The following is a 20,569-nucleotide window of genomic DNA, read 5'->3' as shown; positions in this document are numbered from 1 at the left end:
CCCTCTGTGCTGTTTAATATGCACTGAACAAAGGTCTGGTTGGTGACCCAGCCCTCCCTGCATTCAGAGGCTGAAACCTGCCTCATTATTGTTCATTATGTAGTATTATTTTCATACAGTCACATTATCATAGCTTCCCCTGAGAGCCAGGATGCTACTCTGGGTTCTGTGCAGCTACACTGGTTCCTATACTCAAGCTAATTTGTTCGTTGCCTGCTTGGTGTCTCTGCAGGATGGAGAGCTGTTCCCTGTTGTAAGGGAAGGTTCAAGCATTAGTTATAGCTACTGTGTAAGAAGTACAACAATGTACATTGCCTGATTTTGATATTCCTGGTTTGATGCCCCCGCTGTAAGAACACATTTACTCATTGGGGGGAAATTCATTCCACACTCAAGTGATGCTTACGAGGGAGATACGTGCAAAGAAATCGCATCTGGAGAGCAAGTGGAGGGCTGGGGGAGAGAAGGATGAATTTGAAAGTGGCAGCAAGAAGAAGGAAATGTAGCAGGGATTTTCATAGAATCCTAGAATTGCCTGGTTGAAAAGGACCTTAAGATCGCTGAGTCCAACCATAACCTCACATCTCCCTGAATGCAACTTTTGTATCATGTCTCTAAGCACCTTATCCAAATATCTCTTAAACACCTCCAGGGATGACAACTCCACCATATCCCAATGACCCCTTCAGTGAAGAAATTTTTCCTAATATATAATCTAAGCCTTCTGTGGTGCAGCTTTGAGGCTGTTTTCTCTCATCCTTTGCACCAGGAGCACATTCACAAGTCTTTTGCAAATAAGTTGCAACCTCTGTTGATCTTACTGACGAGTAAATAGCAAATTTCTTGTTTCCAGGATTAATCTGTAGAGAAGAACATAACCACAGGAAATAAAATAGCGAGGCAGGCTGACCTTTACTCCTGAAAATAATCACACAGAACTGCCAATCAGTGAAGTGCAGGGATGGTACAGAAAGAGGTATCATTTGGGAAGGTTCTACAAGCAGTATTTATGACTTGTTTCATTCTCGGTTCTACTCCTGTGCTTTCAGGGTTTTGACATAGCTATGGCAAGTCATACTCTTCCACATTTAGAGTGTCGTTTTTACCTTCTGGAACATGGAGATATAATATTAGAGAGCTTGTTTGATGGAAATGTTCATAGAAAAAGTGTACAATTGGGGGGAAAAAAATTAGGTTGGAAGAGTTCTCTGGAGGTCTGTAGCCCAATTCCCTGCTCAGAGCAGGGCTGACTTCCAAGTTGGATTAGGTTACTCAGGGCCTTGTTCAATTAAGTTTTGAAAATCTCCAAGGATGGAGATGCTGCACCTGATCCAGCACTTAGCAGCTCTTCCTGTGAAGACTATAGCAGTAAGAGAGTAATAGAAGTAGACTGTGTAAATGAATGTAAGAATATTTAATTAGAATATATAGGTGACTATCATAGAAATGGGAGCTTTCTATATGGGTGATTAGGTAGAGCAAAAGAATAGCAATATCCTTAGAGCAATAACAGGATTTTTGTGGCTTTGCCCATTGTCTCTTGGTGGTAACAGCAGCCAGACATTGCAGACTGGAGAAGAACCTGGTTAGGGTTTCTTGACAGGTAGCTTTGATCACAGTGTCCCCAGGATTTTTCTTTTCTGAAGTTTTTCTTTGGATCCTTAACTGACTAGGCAGTTCCCTTTACTCAACCTTCCTCATGTGGAAGCATGCATTCCTTTGATGCGATACCAAAATGCAGGGCATGTCTAAACAGTTTAAGAGAAATGAACTGCTGCAAAGTGGTATCACCTCTAGTGCCAGTCAGCACCATTGCTTCTCTTCCCATCCTAGTGAGCACAGTCAACAAGATGTGATGACACAAGAGCATCTTGATAACATAGTGTCAGTTTTAAGAGCAAAGTAGGAAATAAATAGGCTTGGAAAGGAGGAAGCAGGAGGCACTGTGCACAGCCTTGTTGGTGTCACAACCTGTTGGTAAAGTATTTTTTAACCTGTTCCTCTGATGAGTTTTGTAGGCCTAGGAGGCACACGTGGATTCAGCCACACAATGAAGCATCACTCAGTGCTTGGTCTAACAACACAACTGTGGCTGTGCTAGCAGCCAACAAGTTGTGATTACTCAGACTGAGCCTCTCACAACAGCATCCTACCCAGGGAAGGTGGCTTTGTCTGTGGGCAGAACTAGTGTGTAACTTGGGTTAACTCTGAAATGAAAACAATGCCTAAATACAGTGATTCAGCTTCCAGGTGCCAGAGACCTCGTTGTTCTGGGCACCTGAAGTCTAGTCTTATATATATCCTTCACTGCCTGGACAAAAAGCCATGCTATCTGAAAGCTTCTTGAGTGGCAATGCTGTAAAAAGCCACTATTTTACACATAGGTTCCCCACAGCACAGTATGTGCTGGCTGCACATGGGAAAATCATGGGATCTGCAAATGATGCTTACAGAAGTGTGCCAGAGTCTGTACATCAAGGAGAAATGCAGACTGTTACAAATAAAACAGACTCAGAATGGTGGAGGTTGGATAGGACTTCTGGAGAACATCTAGTCCAACCCCAGTGTATGCAGTCCACATGCTTTACAGAATCAACCAGGTTGGAAAGGACCTCAGAGATCATCATGTTCAGCCTATCACCTATCACCACCTGACAACTAAACCATGGCTTCAAGGGCCACATCCAATTTTTTTTTAACACCTCCAGTGATGGTGACTTCCCCACCTCCCTGGGCAGCACATTTCCAATAGCAAATTACTCTTTCTGTGAAGAACTTTCTCCTCACCTGAAGCCTAAACTTCCCCAGTTGCAGTTTGAGACTGTGTCCTCTTGTTCTGGTGCTGGTTGCCTGGGAGAAGAGACCAACCCCCACCTGGCTACAACCTCCCTTCAGGTAGTTGTAGAGAGCAATAAGCTCTCCCCTGAGCCGCCTCCTCTCCAGGCTAAACAACCCCAGCTCCCTCTACCTCTCCTCATAGGGCTTGTGCTCAAGACCTCATAGCAGGCTCATTGCCCTTCTCTGGACACATTCAAGTATCTCAATGTCCTTTTTAAACTGAGGAGCCCCGAACTCGACACAGCACTCGAGGTGTAGTCTAACCAGTGTTGAGTATATATGTATGTGCCCATGCACGAGCTCTGTGTCATCTGCATTCTCATCTACATAGCATGAGATGGATCCTGATGACAGAATAGGGAACAGACGGGAGGATGCCCGGAGCTTGGAGCGATGAGATGCTCTGTTAACTCTTCAAGCTAAAAAAAAAAAAGCTTTTAGTTTGATTTTTCCTTCCCTTTAAAATTGATTAAATTAGTTCAGCACTTTACTATACCTCTGCACCTTTAAGTAAGGTCCATTTAGTCAACTGCTATTGATTTAGATCAGATTAGGCTTTAGACCAGTATATTTTGAGGATATGGGTTATATGTGTGGGGTACCATCTGCCCATCGGGTTTGGTGGTTTTTAGCCCTGCTAATCAAAACACATCAGATCTGCCTGAGGGATATCAGCGTGACCCTCCATCGGCAGTGGTTCACCTGGGACAGAGCACGTTTGTTAGCCTAAGGCATCCCTTCAGTGCGAGGCAGCCCAAGGCATGTGGAAGTGGCTGACCGGCTCCAACACATCCTAAGGATCCTTTGTAGAAGGGTGGGGGGGAGGGGGAAGATTTGGTTTATTTCTCTTTTTTTTTCCCGTTGAACTTATTTTTATTAGAATTACAATTTTTATTCCCTCCTCTCCCGGATTTTTCACGTTTTGACCTAGGAGGCAGCTTAACCCGGGTGCGGTGAGCAGCAGGTCGTCCCTCGGCTGAGGTCGGACCTGGCCGGGTCCAGGCGGCTGCTGCCCCCCGACGGCGGCAGCCGGTAAATGGCGTCGGGTCTCGGCCCTGCCCCCGGCCGGGCGTGCCGCTCTTATATAATGGCTTTATGTAACCGGGACCCGGAGCTCTGCTGCTTCTTGTCCTTCGCACCCCCGTGCGAATGAGGATTTTCTTGCTGGAAGAGCGAGTTGTTTGAAAACTTAAGAGGCCAGTCAAGTCTTCAAAACTCCTGTTTGGGTGTGTCAGCTGCATGTCGTCCTAGGCGGACTACAGAAGAGCAGGTCCCTCAATACCAATGCAGACTGAGGCATGATGAGATCAAGAGCAGCCCTGTAGAAAAGGACTGGTGGATGAGAAACTGGACATGAGCCAGCAATGTGCACTCGCAGCCCAGAAGGCTAATGTCATCCTGGGCTGCAGCGAAAGGAGCACGGACAGCAGGTCCAGAGAGATGGATTTCACCTGGAGTTCTCTTTCCAGGAGTCTTTAACACAGGGAGAGCATGGACCTGCTCGAGTAGATCCAGAGTAGGGCCACCAAAATGACATGCTGTAAGCGTTGGGCTTGTTGAGCCTGGAGAAACGGCAGCTCCAGGGAGAGCTTACAGCAGCATTTCAATATCTGAAGGAGACCTACAAGAAAGCTGGGGAGAGACTGTTTAGAAGCACATGTAGCAATAGGACAAGACACAACAGTTTTAAACTAGAGCAGGGTAGATTTAGATTGGACATTAGGAAGAAGGTCTTCACAGTGAGGGTAGTGAAATACTGAAAGAGGTTGCCTGGAGATGTGGTGGAAGCCCCATCCCTGGAGACAATCAAGATCAAACTTGATAATGCCCTGAGCAACCTGATCTAGTTAAAGAAGTCCCCACTTACTGCAGTGGGATTGGATGAGATAACCTTCAAGTGTGCCTTCCAGCTCAATGCATTTTATGATTCTATGGGGGGGAAAAGAGGGTTCAGGAGAAAAGCTTGTACCTGTTGAGAGGGGCATTGCCAGGAAAGGGGGAGCCAGGACCATGTGCATGGGGTCTGGGTTCATGCAGGGCAAGGCTGCCTTGGTGCCAGCAGGTACTCCATACTCTCTGGGACCACCTTCACTTGGGCGAGACATTGTTCTGAAACCATGGTCGCCTGGCAGTGCAAGGTGCTGCCTCCACAAAGACATGCTCTCATGGTGACTGGCCACTGCTCACACCTGAGGTGCCAGCAGGAGATAACCACATGTAATTTGGACGGGTCTGGCATCCCTGGCTTCTGGTGCACTCTCACAAGCATGGCCACAGTCCCCTCCAGCAGTGGGAGATGCTGGATGTTTACCTGGGCACCATGGCTTTGTGCTGAGTCAGAGTTGGCTGGGCAGCTACTTGCCTCCAGAAGCAGAGGAGGGAGCACCTTCCCTTTTAAAATGTAGAGGAAACAGTGAGATGTGAGTGCTTGCTTCCCTGTACAGAGCACTCACTGCCCGATTCAAAGCCTGCTGCTTCTCTTTGTGCCTTAGTTTCTCCATCTGAGAAACAAAAGTGGTGATTAACCACCTGCGTAATATTCCTCCAAGGTTTCATTCCTAGTATGTCAAAATGCTCAGAAATCCTGGATGGAGTGATGGATACACTGAGAGCCTGCATGTGCTGTACTTACAGCTTCTTGTTTCAGTATCCAGATCTTCATGCTTTACTTATATGACCTCTGTAACTCAAAATTACTTCAGTGCTTTTCCTTATAAAACAAGTCTCTGCACTGATTTGCTTTGAACTGGAACCTTGCATATTTGTTTGCTTTTCAGACAATTCTGTTACATTTCTGTGTAACTCTCTCTATTCAGAATGCTACAGCCGTGGTTAATATTTGTCAAACGAAGCTCCAACTGTCTAAACTGCTGGGACGAGTTTCATTTTATATGTCATCAGTAGGGGCAGAATGAGGAGCTTCATGCTTGGCCTATTTGCTGTACGCAGTCTCAGGGCCATTGCATCAGAGTCAAAACAAGGAGCAGCTTATTTCCAAACAAGACTCATGGAGGAAAGTCTTCTGTGTCTCTTTCCCTGTAAGGGAAAAGAGAGGAGAGAAGGGGGGTGGTGAGGAGGAAGAAAGTTATCTTTAACAGATTCTAAAAATGCTTTTTCCCAAATATGCAGTCAGTCCCTTCAAAGGTCTCTTTGTTTATTTTCAGGAAGAAACCCAAGACAGCTGAAAACCAGAAGGCGTCTGAGGAGAATGAGATTACTCAGACGGGTGCATGCAGCGCCAAGCCGGGCCTTCCCTGCCTGAACCTTGAAGCTGTTCCGTCTTTGGGCCCGGCCCTCATCCACTCACCACATTCACCAACAAACCTGCACACACACACAGGGTCATCTGATTGTGAGTACACCAACATGCTGCTGGGTTATACCAGGGTTCTTGAAAACATGCTCCTTATTGTGGACCAGGTTTTCCAGTTGGATGCTCTTTTCATAATGGCACGAGCAGGAGTTCCTCAGGGCTTACCTTTTTCCTTCTTTGGTAATTACCACTGAAACACAGTGTTTTCTTTTAATGTCATGATAATGCAATCAGCCAGAGGAAGCCGAGAGCATGTTGTTGGGTCAGGTTGCTGCTTCTTATGAATTAAAAAGGGAAGACCCCTCAAGCATGTCTCTTTCCAACTAGAGCTGTAATTATTCTTCTCCAGGTAGTCACATGCTTCTCATGCTTCTTGTTACCCAAGCATATCTAGGACTGGGGATTTTCAGCCTAGGCTTTATTATCATGGACGAAAACAAGTGTCTGGCTCTGACCCCCAGGATTGTGACAGATTTCCACAAAGAAAGGGGAGAATATTTTGTAGAGAGGATCAGCCTGTGAGACCTTGGAAAATCATAGACCTGTGTGGTTGTACTAGTGTCGGTCCCTTGTTTTGAGTGCATTTCCTTTCAGATTACTCAGCATGGGTTAACTGGCCTTAAAAAAAAATGTTCTTTTCCACTTTGCCAAAAAAGTCAAAAATAAGGGAGGGAATGATTAAAAGTGGATTTGGGAAAGTCAGAATTTACCCTGTTAGAAAAAAGTTCTATACAGAAAGAGTGATTGCCCATTGGAATGGGCTGCCTGGGGAGGTGGTGGAGTCGCCATCACTGGAGGTTTTTAGGAGAAGACTTGACGGGGTACTTGGTGCTGTGGGTTAGTTGGGCGGTGTTGGATTGGTTGATGGGTTGGACGCGATGATCTTGAAGGTCTCTTCCAACCTGGTTTATTCTATGTATTCTATATGTATTCTATGTATTCTGTCACCTCTTTAAAACGTTATCATTTCACGGTGGTCCCCGCCTGGAAAACTCTTGGGCAAGGCTGTGGGGAGTGATGTGAGCCTGATCACTCACTAGGTTTAGAATATATAGTTTCTTTTCTGTGGCAGTTTAAGGTTGCTGTAAAACTTAAAGGGGGGGAGGAGGGGAAGGGCAAAAGAACAATGATGCCACCAGGTTTCAAGAACTCAAAAGCCAACCACACTTTGCAGAGGCCTATAAAAACCCAAAACGTAAATCAGGGCATGGCAGTTGGGGGAAAAAAATCAGATTAGAAAGTGTGTATATGCTTTTTCTTATTTTAACTTAAAAATCCTGCCTCGGGGCCAAAGTTGTAAGCAATGGGTTATAGAGGGATCATCACTCTCAAAATCGCTGTAGCTGCAGTTCATTCCTGTTGGCTTCTGCCTTTATTCATTATGAGCTTCTTCTAGAGATCTTGATTTTAGCAGAGCTGGTAAACATTGGGAAGACTTTGCTGAATCTCACCTGGCAATTTGAGGAGAAGAAAGATGTGAAACAACTGCACAGCAGGCAGCATGCAATTTAGTATATACAAGTATTCTCTTCAAATTGGAAATGTCAGACTCTTTGTTAAAACTGGGGTACAGTTTTGTCTTGCAGTGTTTTCTGAAAACAAAAAGCTTGTGAAAAGATGCAAAAAAAAAATGAGCAGAGCAACAAGACAAAAAATAATCCTTATTTTCAAACAAAGAATCTCTTTATCCCATTCACAAAGATGAAAGACTTCATCAGTAAATGGGATTTGAAACCTCACACTGATGTTTTTTGACAGTACAAATGGAAACCCATGAAAGCAACCTTAGGACAGAGGCCAGCAGGGATTGTAAGGATCCTGGAGAATGAACTCCGGCTTTTGCTTTCTGAGGTGGCCAAGTTCTGGGGTGAGGAATATTGGCAGAGGTCAGCAGACAGTCTTTTAGACCCCAAAGTTTTCAATGTCCCCAAATCACCTTCCATTCTTGCTAAATTCTCAATATCTATATGAAGAAATTGCAAACCCAGGTTAGATTCTCTGTTCACACTGAAGCTGTTTGGGGTTTTGTCTCGTGGAGGGTGTTGGGTTTTTTGTTGGTTTGGGTTTTTTTTTTCCCCAGAAAAGAAGCTTAATAATAATTTTAACATTAATGTTGTCCTATCTCAAAACCTGTTGAAATTTAGTTCCTGAAATACAGTTAGACTCATTCAAAAAGTCAAGAAATAGTAAGACATCTTGTGGTGTTCACCTCTGTTAGATGATCCCACATGCTTTGAAACCTATAGAAAAAGCCCCATTCTTTATATTGAATTATTTGTCAGCCTGGGTTTGTTCAGGGTGGTATGCAGATAATTAATGTTTTGGCAATGCCAATTTCTCACATGAACTAAAAATGAGGCATATGGATATTTGCTGTGTATTTCATAGAATCAATAAGGTTGGAAAAGACCTCAGAGATTATCAAGTCTAACCTGTCACCCAACACCTCGTGACTAACTAAACCATGGCCTCAAGTGCCAGGTTTCCTGTAGTTATCTCCTGTTGAGACTGGAATTTTATGGGCCACTTATTCAAATCCGTGTGAAATCTTCACTGACCATTTTGCATGCACAGTCACTGGTGCTTGGCAGAAAACACCACCACATATTTATTATGAGAAATCTTCAGAAGCCAATCTACTTTAAAATATCAGGGTGCTTTTTCCAAGCATAGGAAAAAAACAAACCAGCCACCTCTGTGATATCCATCTGCTCCTCAGCTGTTAAAGGCAGAGGTGAAGAAAGCTTAAGCAGTAGCCTGAATGCCATTCTTACTGAAATGAGTACTTAGCAAAGAAATCTGAGTGAAGATATGCACAATTTAATTTGGTGCTTCATTCTATAGTGTAGTATATTCCATGTGCTGTTTCTGGTGCCACTTATTCCCCATGGGTCTGCATGTCTTCTGATTCTTGTGGGACTGGGTCCTAGATTTCTGGATTTGAACATGATGATATATTTCCAGTGCAGGTGACTGCTTGAAGCAAAGCCCAGTTCCCATCTCTTCCAGTCTTGGGAAGTCTGTTCGCATAGTTTCATGCAGTGCAATTGGAGAAACAAGTGAGAGAAAGAGGTGCTTCCTGAGATAACTGTTTTCATGTAGGGCTTGGCAGATAACAAGCACCACATTGAATTAATTTGGAATTAAGTCATGGAATGATCTGATAGAGCTCCAAATGAGTTACACCTCTAGCTACTCAGCTGTCACAAACAGATGTAGGTGCATACCCAGAAGAAAGTTGTTGGTGTAAAAAGCTACAAGGACAAGCATGGAGGCACAGGTTCTGCAAAAGTTATGAAGGAGGAAAGGAAAGCTTGTAAGATTGGTACTATTTGCTTTTTTCCACATGCTTTCTTGCTCGTGGGTAGAGAATGCATAGTCAGTAGGGTCCTAGTTTGAAGGATGAACTAACTGCCTCAGGTAAAACTTTTAAAGATTTTGCTAAGAGGAAAGGCATCAGAACTTGGCTGTGGTCAAACTGATTTGGTTTATATAGGCCACTTACTTCAGGAGCCCTTCAGAAAGCGTCTATAACTGTAAATGTCTTGCAAGTACCAAGAGATAAGATAATTTTGGCAGAAACTTTCATGAGTTCTCAGAGATACGACCAGGACAAAAACTTCATTCAAGTTCTGATGCATGTATCTTAACAGATGTGTCCAAACTCAAAGGAATCCCATGGGAACAGTACAACTGAATCTCTTTGTCTCTATTGGTAGTTTAAAAAGTTATTCTTAGATATTGGATGGTCCATCTGTGAAGGAATTTGTTCCAGACAAGGGAAAAGCAACAGCTTTGCAAGGAGTTTCCAGGGGACTGAGAGGCAGGTTGGACAATCATTGGAAGAATTGCTAAAGCAGTACTTTTTATTTTAGAGAACATGAAATTCTTGCAGGGAACTGAAATTCTGGCAGGGAATGAAAGCTGAGAAGGAAAGTGAGGCATGGATAATTCTTGAAAAATTCATGGCATAATAACTGGCAAGTTGTTGAGGTGGGGGAGGACTTTCTAAAGTTATGTTTCATTAAGGGACTAGGGATGGTTTATGCATTAAATAGGATGCACTTTGTAAATACTGTTGGTGATGGACCATATCTGAACACTTGGTCCATGTGTGCTCAAACAAGGTGGCTCACTTGGTCCAATTCCATCATTTTGTAGCTTTCATGGAATGGGAATGTGGAGGCAGTCTGTTTTGGTTTTCTCCTAAGGTCTGATCTTTGTAGTCTGAACGTCTTCCAGCATAATGGGGAAGGGCACAGAAGTTTTTGAACTCCACAGAGCATTTGGAATGGATGTGGCAACTCTGGATTTTCATTTTCTTGAACAGTTAGAGGGACCCACTATTCCTTTCCCATGAATCAACAGGTTTGATTTGCCTGGGGCTAATACAGGGGCTAGATGGATCTAAAGATGGTTTGGCCTCATCTTTATGGTTTAGGCTTCCTGTGCTTCTCTCTGAGGTTCTGTGGCAAGGAGAGAATTGTTACGTGCCTTTATGCTCTTCCCTCTGCCTCTGGAAACTTGTGGCTATGATTCCTTAGAAACTGCTCTGGAGATTTTGAAGGATTTCCACTCTGAGAGGGGAGGAGAAGGGTTCTGATTCTACCACCTTCCTTGTCTTCAGAGGCAGGCAGTATGTCAATAGTCATTTCACCTGTATATTTGCTCATCTGTGTATGGCATGTGTTGGCTAATGCTGAATATTTTAAGGTTGTTTTTGGTGACCTAAGAAATTTTGCATGTCAAAGTATCTATTTTAGATGATGTAGTAATAATAATCATAGAGTGGTTTGGGCTGGAAGGGACCTCCAAAGGTCATCTAGTCCAACCCCCCTGCAGTGAGTAGGGACATCCTCCATTTGATCAGATTTCTCAGAGCTCTGTCAAGCCTGACCTTGAATAGCTCCAAGGATAGGGCCTCAACCACCTCCCTGGGCAGTCTGTTCCAGTGTTCCACTATCCTCGTGGTAAAGAAATTGTTCCTAACATCCAACCTCAATCTAGTTTTCTCTAATTTAAAACCATTGCCCCTCGTCCTATTACTACAGGCCTTTGGAAACAGTCCCTTTCTAGCCTTCTTGTAGTCCCCCTTCAGGAACTGGAAGACTGTTATTAGATATCTCTGGAGCCTTTCTCCTTCTCCAGGCTGAACAACCCCAGCTCCCTCATCCTGTCCTTGTAGGAGAGGTGTTCCAGCCCCCGATGATTTTCTTGGCACTTCTGTGGACCCACTCCATCAGGTCCACGTCCTCCTTATGTTGAGGGCACCAAATTTTACATAATGATACAGAGCTTTTCTGTAGCAAGCTACACTGAATGCAAGGACATCCATAGCTCTGAAAGACTGATGCCACAAGATTTAAATATACTTCTGTCTTGCAGAACATTTGAAATTTGGTTTATAAATCCTCCTCTTTTTTAAGAGTCTGAAGTGGTTTCTGTGTCCTCTAGATTTCCATTTCTATTTGTAAGGTTATGAAACAAATGCCAGCCAGGAATGACATGTCTTCTCATAGAAACAAATATATGTTGCTTGAATTGTATTGGGACAGAAGTAAGTACAGGTACGTGAAACTGTAAGCTGACCTCACCCCTCCTCTGTTGAAAAAGTCATCAGATTACACTGAAGATTTGGCAGTGTAAAATATTGTACCACTGATAGGAACTGGTCTCTGTGTTCCTAATCAGCACACTAAGTGAGTTTTGTCAGGTTGCTCTCTCGGGCTTTTCTTCTCCTGAGGAATGTCTAACAGCATATGGTGCTTCAGTTTTGAAGTCAGCAAGTATGTTTTCAGAAGCAACTGTGATGCTGGAGCCTAAGTTTCATTGATGCATAAATCACTTACATTTATAACACATTTGAAACTTTGCCTAATTATCCTAAATGTTGATTCTCTTCCTTGATGACCTTCTGATATTGGCATGATGCTAGGTTGTCAGTTCTTGTGCTGTTCTTAATGCACATTTAGAGAGCTCTCAGCATGTATCATTTCAGCATTGGTTTAAAATGGCCATGGCAACTTTCTGGCTTTCATGATTTCAGGGGAGAGTCGAAAATATATCCCCAGAGTATCTCTTCTTTCTAAGCACCAGGAAAAAGGATAAAAAGTTTTAGTGCTCTTTACATTTCAATAGCTTCTTGTCTTAAGATTTTGAGCTGACTTAAGGTAATAATTCTGTGATACTTCTGTTTGTAAGTCATGCTGCAGCCACTGAGATGTAAGATATCTGTAGTCTGTTTCTGAGTTTACCTCATGTCATCAGAGTTATCCCCACACAGATCTTTATTGACATTCTTCAGGTCGTAATTCTTCTAGTAAACCCTTTCTTTATACATTGAATGAGTGTTTCAACTGCTTCACTCATTCATGAGTGATTGATGAATACTGTACACCTATCTATCACATATTAAGATCTTGTAGTACTCTTTAGTTGTTCTGGATTCTTTTGTTTCATTGCTTTTGTATGAAGTTATATTTTTTTGATGTCAGTCTCCAGAACAATTATTTCCTTTTCTCCCCCTTGAGCTGGCTTACCTTATTCCATTATCCTCCATTCTGAAAATGCCACATCCTTAGAATAGAATAGAATAGAATAGAATTAACCAGGTTGGAAAAGACCTTTGAGATCATCAAGTCCAACCTATCATCCAACACCATCTAATCAACTGAACCATGGCACTAACGTCAGTTCCATGGTGGAATTTCTGCAACCTCTTAGCTTTACTGCTTTCGTAGATCAGTAGTTTAGTTAACTCCCTGAAGTTTACTACTAGCCTACTTAATCTATCAATCCACGTAATGTACATCGCTTCCTAGGTACTGGTCACTGCCTTGCAAGCTTTCTTTGTCTGATGTGTTTAAACAATTTTTTATTACAGTATTTGTCTTTATACCCTTAGTGTTTTGGGCTTTTTTTTTCTTTAAGTGTCCTCTTCAACCTACTTAATCTTTGATTTGCATGTAGCCTGCTACCTTCTGTTCCTTGTCAGCTCTGTAATCTGTCTAGCACTGTATCTTTCTGTCCCTTTCATCTAAGCTTCCATAGTCACTTTCTCCTCTTCTCTGTTGTTTACCTGTGGTAGAGTAGCCATGTAATCTTTACATTGGGATCCCACTCAACAACTTCAGAGCAAGCTATAGTCAGGGCAGTATTCAAATGAGAGAAAAAACAATTCTTGTATTGTTCTCAGCTGAACAAAGAGAGTTCTTTTTTCAGAGCACTTCGGAAGCAAAACCATAACATGCTACTGGGAGAGACCCTGAGACATAAAACCAGGGTACTGTTTAATACCACCTACTAATGTTTATGAGGTGTGCTAGGGCATGTTGTGAGGGAAATTAATTGCATTTCCCCAAGAAATGTGGTGTTTGATCTACTCCATGGATCAAGTGAAGTTCAGCTGTAAGCCATCAGAGTGCCACTAAACCCCTTCATTTGCATCAGGGTATTTGCCTTACAGCCTGATGCACGGTGGACCACAGCGATATGTTCTGCCTGGCACTTTGTGTTTGGATTCCTGAGGATGCCAATTATTATCATTTCTAGAGGGAATGTGATTGCACCATCTTTTCATTTATGTTTTCTCTGACCCTTTTTTTGTTGTCCATGGGATAATTTACAAGGCTAAAATAACATGAGATCTAGTCTTGTGTATCTGGAACTGTAATCTGTAACAGGAACTGTAATAAACAGAGAATTCAAGATCCCTAGTTAATCTGTCAACACAAATAGCTCCTTGATGAAAGAAAAGAGGGAAAGAAAAGGAAAAAATAAAAAGAAAATTAAAGATAAATCCTAGAACCCTTACTTGTCCCAGCTCTGTTGTATTAAACACTGAAAGGATCTCTGCCCGGCTGGGATGCACAATATATACTCTGTATCAATCTGTGACATGTGGTGAAATGCTGCTTCTTGAAAGCCCACCAGAGAGAAGTAGTATAAATTAAGAGTAATCTCACAACAGCTATTTTTGAGTTCTTAACCAGTGAAAATGTAAGTGTGGCAATATTGTGCATCTATTAAAAATCTTGAAAGGCTCTTTATAACTAGATGATAGGAGTGATAACGTGTAATTTATTGATGCTACACAGATAAAAACCCCACAAAGTAGCAATCTTTGTGTGAAAAGGTGTATGATAGAGGAAATAAAAGCAGAGCAAGGGACTTCTCCTCACAGCACCGTGCCCATGTGTGCAACCATGTCACCTTTAACAAAAATACCTTGTGCTTTAATCCTGTGCAGTGTTTCAAAGCAGGACATACTCCCTGTATTCAAAAGTTACACTCCCAGATGCTATCTCTAATTTTTTGGCTGAGTAGAGGGTAGAATGTGCCTGAAGGCAGATGGGAGAAATAACTCTTGTGCTCAGTATTAGTATCACCTGTTAGTGTCTGTATGCTTGTGTATACATGCAATTCCAGGGCCTTTTCCCTGTAGGGGAAAAAAAATAATCATTGGAACTGACAGTGTACATTTAATGCTACAGAACCATCTGATGATATCAAGCCACCCATGAATGCTGTGTTCTTGTTTATTGCCTTCATTTATTAGTTTAAGGCATTTTGCCATACCTTTCTCTTCCTATCAAAGCTAAGGAGGTGATTTTGGAAATAAATCTGCTCCTAGGGATTGCAGAGGTCTCACTGAGGACAGAAATTTTCCCTGTGGCCTTCAGCATCATCAACAGGAGCATGTGCTGATTCTCAATGATATTAAAATCTGAATTAGAAGCAGGCCTGAACATTCATCCCATAAACTAAAAATAAAGAACCCACAGTCCAAAACAGTGTGAATATGTCTTGCAATATTTCTAAGATGAAATATTCACCAAAGCTCCCAGTTGTGCTAGTTATCTTTTCAATCTGTTAGTGAAAGGGTAATTGTTATATGGGAAAAATAACCAAATAAAATTCAGCATTTTCATGTGATAACTTTCCTCTACTCAGGGATGAGAAGAGATGAAAGAATCCTTTCCCCAGCCCTGAGAACTGACATTCCTTGTTTCTCTCATCAACCAGAAGTTCTGTGACCATAATGAAATTTCCTACATTGAAAGGCCTTTCTCTGGAAACAGGGAGGGTATAAGCAGTGCTCTGCTACAGGCAGCAGCTCTCCCACAAAAGTCAACCATTTCTGGCTGCACCCTTTTCCTAATAGACTGCTACAAACACTCCCTGCAGAGGATTCTAGCTTGAATAGAAACCTTCTAAACAGGTAATTATCTTAAGAGGTTTTAATCTATATTTTCCTTTTAACTAAAGCCCACAGGCTTTCAGGCTTACTGTATTTAACCACACTCAAACTGATAAGCTTTTCCTCCTTGTCTTTCTGCCTGGGGGAAAAAACCTAACAATACAGGGCAAACGTGAAAGAGTTCATGGAATAGCAATTGTCTCTTTTGGAGACATGTTTTAATATATTTGCACCTATTATCCTTCTAATTCATTCCTCCTCCAGACTGAGCTCCCACCTCCAACTCCAGCCTCTTCTCCTCCCTAAACAATGCTCCTGGGCGAGGATGTAAGCTGATGGAGTTCACCACAGCAAGATGACCAAAAGCAATCCCTGTTCACTTTCATTATGGCTGTTCATCCTGAAATACACTAGTAAGATTTTTTTTTTAAGCCCTTAAAGCAGGTGAAGGCATAAGCTTTTGATCAAGACCGTGGAAGTATGAAACAAATCACTGTTTGCCTACATTTTCCAAAACATTTGTTCCTTTTTTGTTGTTTTCTTTGTTTTTTCCACCCAAGAAGCATCACCCCTGTGCTTCCCTTTGAGTGGTTCACACCATAACTTACAGCTGGCCTGTATCACCTCTGCCTTGTTCAGTGGCTTCCTTGCTGCACGTCCTCTGGTGCAGCATGCCCTCTGAGTAACAGCATCTCCGCTGGGAAGGAAAACTAGCAATAGATGCCCCCAGATTTTTGGAAGGAGCCAAACTGCCTTAAACTTGTAGCCAGTTAAAACAGTTGGGCCGTGCTGGGGTTTGGCAGGATCGTGCCTGAGCTCTCTGGGAACGAACGAGCGTGGCTGAAACAGTTTTCATGGAGAACATGAAAAATGTTCCCTTCCGAAGGAGGGATGAGCACGGCCTTGTTTCTCTTCCTAGGAAATGGTGCCATCATGCGGTCACGTTGTGTTCTCTGCTTCCATTTACAAGAGGGCAGCTTTCTCACTTCACGTTTCAAAACCGCGTCAAAATGCTGTTTGATGATCCTATTTTTTGCTAAAAAGTAAACGGGTTACAACTGTTTGGGGCTCTGGAGTTAACATGCTTGTAATGATACGGTCAATCTGTGGAAAACCCCATTCTTCTGGGTTGCTTGAAGGTGGTGTAGATAGCTACAGGAGAGGCATCTCCCATTGACATAGTCCATGTCTGTGTTAGGGGGATATGAGAAACAGAGTGTATACATATGCCAGTGTTTACAGAGGAGATATGTTGGACTGCACCTCAAATATATGTCTGGGAATAAAAATGGCTTTCAGGTATAGCCTCTTTACTCTGAATTATCTTTGGAGTTCCTAAAATAGCAAAAATACAAACTAGAGTGAGAGTGGGGAAAGTAAATACCCTGGCTAAAAATGGAGTCTTTATTTAACTTTAAAATAGCTTAACATGCTATAACACCCCAAAGCCCTTGGTCACCATACCGCTATGAATTGGAGCTGGTTTTTGCCTGGTGTTTTACAGTTGTAAGCAGTACGCTCACTCTAAAGAGGTATAAAGCAATAAGGCACTACAGTAGTGTGAAAGTTCCCGAGGAACAACATTTGAAGAGACCTATGAAGTTGTTTCTTCATCTTTCTGTAGTGTTTTTCATTCAAGGAATGCAAAACAGTTTCTTAAGATTAATTAAGGTGAGCAGTCCTTATGTAGAGTTGGTTGAGTGATGCCATTCTTGTTCCACCTGTGAAGCAAACTGAGGCATAGACATTGCCACCTGTGGATTGTAGGGCAAACAGTATGAGGGCTGTCAGGGTCCTCCTGCAGTCTTTGAGGCAAAGCATAGGGGGGTGATCACAGTATCACCAAGGTTGGAAAAGACCTCAAAGGTCATCAAGTCCAACCTGTCACCACAGACCTTGTGACTAGACCATGGCACCAGGTGCCGCATCCATTCCCCTCTTGAACACCTCCAGGGACGGTGACTCCACCACCTCCCTGAGCAGCCGATTCCAATGATGAACGACTCTCTCAGTGAAGAACTTTCTCCTCACCTCGTGCCTAAACTTCCCCTGGTGCAGCTTGAGACTGTGTCCTTCTGTTCTGGTGCTGGTTGCTAGAGAGAAGAGCCCTTCCTGGCTACAACCACCTTTCAGGTAGTTGTAGAGAGCAATGAGGTCTCCCCTGAGCCTCCTCTTCTCCAGCGATTCACTGCCTGTTCCCCAAGCATGTAGGCTGAAATAGAGGCTTTTATTCTTGGCATTGGGGATTATGCCCACTGAATATAGAAGCAATTTTATGTACAGGACACCTCTGGGTTAGCCTCCAGTTTTATATAAAATTGCTATCTCATCATTAGGTAGATGCTAAAAAGGAGAGAGCAATTATAACTGAATAAATTGTCCCTAGGAAATTTGCTGAACATTCTCTAGTCTGCAGAAAAAAAACAACCCACCCTGTCTCATGAACAAAGTTTAAGCAAACTCTGTCTTATTAGTTGTCTGCTTGATATGTTTGCTCCTTAGAGAATAAGGTTGTGTTTCTGTGTGCATGCATTTCTGTCCTTCAAATAAACGTAGTTATTAGACTATGAAATTTGGAGAAGTTTGACAGCCTCCAAAACACAGCGATTCTTCCTTCCATAGAGTGTATTACTGACACATTAATAGATGTTGTGCTGGTAAAAATACAGTACTTCCTGTTAAATGTAGACTGCTACATATTTTGATTCTAACAACAATCTGGTAGGGTTAGGGCAATTCGTGTAGTGTCATCTGGTGTTTGTTTTGGATAGATATTATAGAAGGAGATACTGATTTTCAAGATGCTCAAGCAGATGATTGGGTGAAAACTCCAGCAAACCTTTAAAGCAACAGAAAGCAAGAGCTGCTCCTGGTCAGATCTCCTGTGGAGGATACAAATGTTCTTCTGTGTTCCTGAAACATCATGAAAGCATTTCCTCCTGAAATCCCCTGCTCAGAATGAGCAGGCCAAGTATTCAGGAGAATCAGTCTGAGCAGGACTGGCTTAATCAGCCTCTCAGGCATCATTGAGACAGACTGAGAAGTCAGCCACTACAGGGTTTTCAGGACTGAAATTCAAGTCACTTCCTTGAGAGGAAGAAATGCTGCTTTACCAAATTTGGTCCCAGAATGTTGGAACCTGATGCAGGACTAATTTTGTGTATGAAAACACCAGATATGATTTTTTTTTCGGTTAGTTAATCCAGTTTTATTTTAGAGTAACTAACTTGAGAACAACATTTTTTTTAAAAGCTTTCATCATTAGGGCTAAATTGAGTCACTGAAATTGAAGAAAGCACTCATGGTTATGGTGCTAAGTATGGAACAGGAGACAGTAATGTATGGAAATGGAAGAACTTCCTACAGAAATTGTGGGGCTTTCATATGTTGTGGTGGCAATGCTGCATTTCCACAAAGCTGTCATGTTTATGCAAGAATTGAGATTTTCATTCCAAATCAAGGATTCTTTACTGAGATGTGCCTTTCTTAAGGAAAATCTTCAGAGGTGTTTGTGGGGGCTTTTTTGTTTGGTTGGGGTTTTTTGTTTGGTTTGGTTGGTTGTTTTACAACAGGGCTTTATTTTCTTGGGTTTATTTATTTTGTAAGGTCTTTAAAGAGCATGCTACGTGGAGTGTCTCAGGGAAATGTTTTGTTCAACTCAGCTAGCATACTGTATCCATTTTAGGGCACTGCATTTTAAGTCAAATAAGGGACAAGTCTGAGGAGAATAGAATAGAATAGAATAGAATAGAATAGAATAGAATAGAATAGAATAGACCAGACCAGACCAGACCAGACCAGATTGGAAAAGACCTTTGAAATCATCAAGTCCAACCCATCATCCAACACCATCTAATCAACTAAACCATGGCACCAAGCACCCTATCCAGTCTCTTCCTAAACACCTCCAGTGAGTACCTGTGGTTATAACCAGTGAGTATGACTGGGAGACCTGAGTTTGTATTTGCTAGAAAAGATAAGTCTAAAAAAGAAAAGTTCAACACTTTCCAGTATATGAGTGAGTGTTATAAAGAGGAAAGTGGTCAATAGTTCTGTGTCTGCTGTAGGAAAGCATGAGTAATTGGTTTCAAACTTAAATACAAGGAGAATTTTCTTGCTGTAAAGATAGCAGACAGTCTGTCTGAGGAGAGAGTGGAAAACCCTCACACTGTGTTTTTTTTGCAAACATGCTAGACAGATTTCTAAAGAGATAGTGTGGGTAAATTGTTCCCACCACCAGGAAAAGGAGTAGACTAGATGACTGTCTGAAGAACCTAATGCATCCTTTTGATACAGCTGGGAGGCTGTGGTCATTTAGCACTTGGTGTGAAGCCCAAGGATTAGAGATAACTGAAACTATGTATGATAGAGGAAGAAAGTAAAGAGTGCATGGTAGTGTTTGTCTCCAGCAGCAGCGGATTGCTTAGGTTGGTAGCACTCCCAAGTACTAGTAGTTGGATTACAGATGCAGAGTGAAACAGTTCCAGAACCAGGAAGAAAGGATTTGTAGGCTAACTCCTACATCTATGTTTCAGCCCAGAGTGTTTTCCAACCTTGTCATTTTTATGATAAGAATATAAAGATAGCGTATTCTATAGGAGATATAATCATAGAATGCCTCCAACTCTTCTACTGTCTCTCAAAGAGTGTCTTCTTCTCAGTGCAAGACCTGAGAAGCTTGTCAGAAAGACAAACTAGGCAACAATATCAAAGTAATTCTAGTTAATCCTACTTGTGTAAGTATCAGGGAGATGGGTTGATGATTTCTAAATGCTACTGCAGAAAACTCTGGCAAAAATTCAATCTGTGTCTGTCTCAGCAAGCCTACCAGTTCTTAAGGCTGATAAGACGATTGTTCTCTTTACCACAAGACAGCAAGCAAGCAAAACAGTAAACAAGAAAGCAAGACAGAGCCTTTGAGGTTCACTCTCCTAGTTATTGCTAGGAACAACCAAACAATACATTTCTAAAAAGAGCTTGGATTCCAGCATCCTGGGCAGTTTTGCTTCAGGTGAAGGCTATGCGCTGAGCTCCTGCTGAGTAACAGTAGCTGTGCTGGTTTCATCATCACTGTGTTTCCAGAAGTGGTAGTCATTAGTGTGCAGTGAGCTTTGAGATACTGTGATTTTAGAAGACACTAGAGAAAATAAAATTCTGTGGTATCTTTCAGTTCTGAGCATTAAAGCTGTAAGTATTGGCTTTGCAGAAAGGGACATCTA

At 42.4% G+C, this 20,569-nt stretch overlaps 1 protein-coding gene across 9 annotated transcripts in view; it reads left to right on the top strand.

The window, feature by feature from the left end:
• ZBTB20 (zinc finger and BTB domain containing 20) overlaps positions 1-20,569 on the top strand; it is a 554,111-nt gene that overhangs the window by 521,739 nt on the left and 11,803 nt on the right. For all 9 annotated transcript variants that reach the window (XM_054163730.1, XM_054163732.1, XM_054163729.1 and 6 more), the window contains one exon: positions 6,003-6,190. The gene's annotated coding sequence lies outside the window, so the exon portion shown is untranslated. The remainder of the gene's footprint in view (positions 1-6,002; positions 6,191-20,569) is intronic.

Source organism: Dryobates pubescens, chromosome 8, assembly GCF_014839835.1.
Source record: "Dryobates pubescens isolate bDryPub1 chromosome 8, bDryPub1.pri, whole genome shotgun sequence".
Taxonomy (NCBI): domain Eukaryota; kingdom Metazoa; phylum Chordata; class Aves; order Piciformes; family Picidae; genus Dryobates; species Dryobates pubescens.
This window is presented reverse-complemented; position numbering and strand designations above follow the sequence as displayed.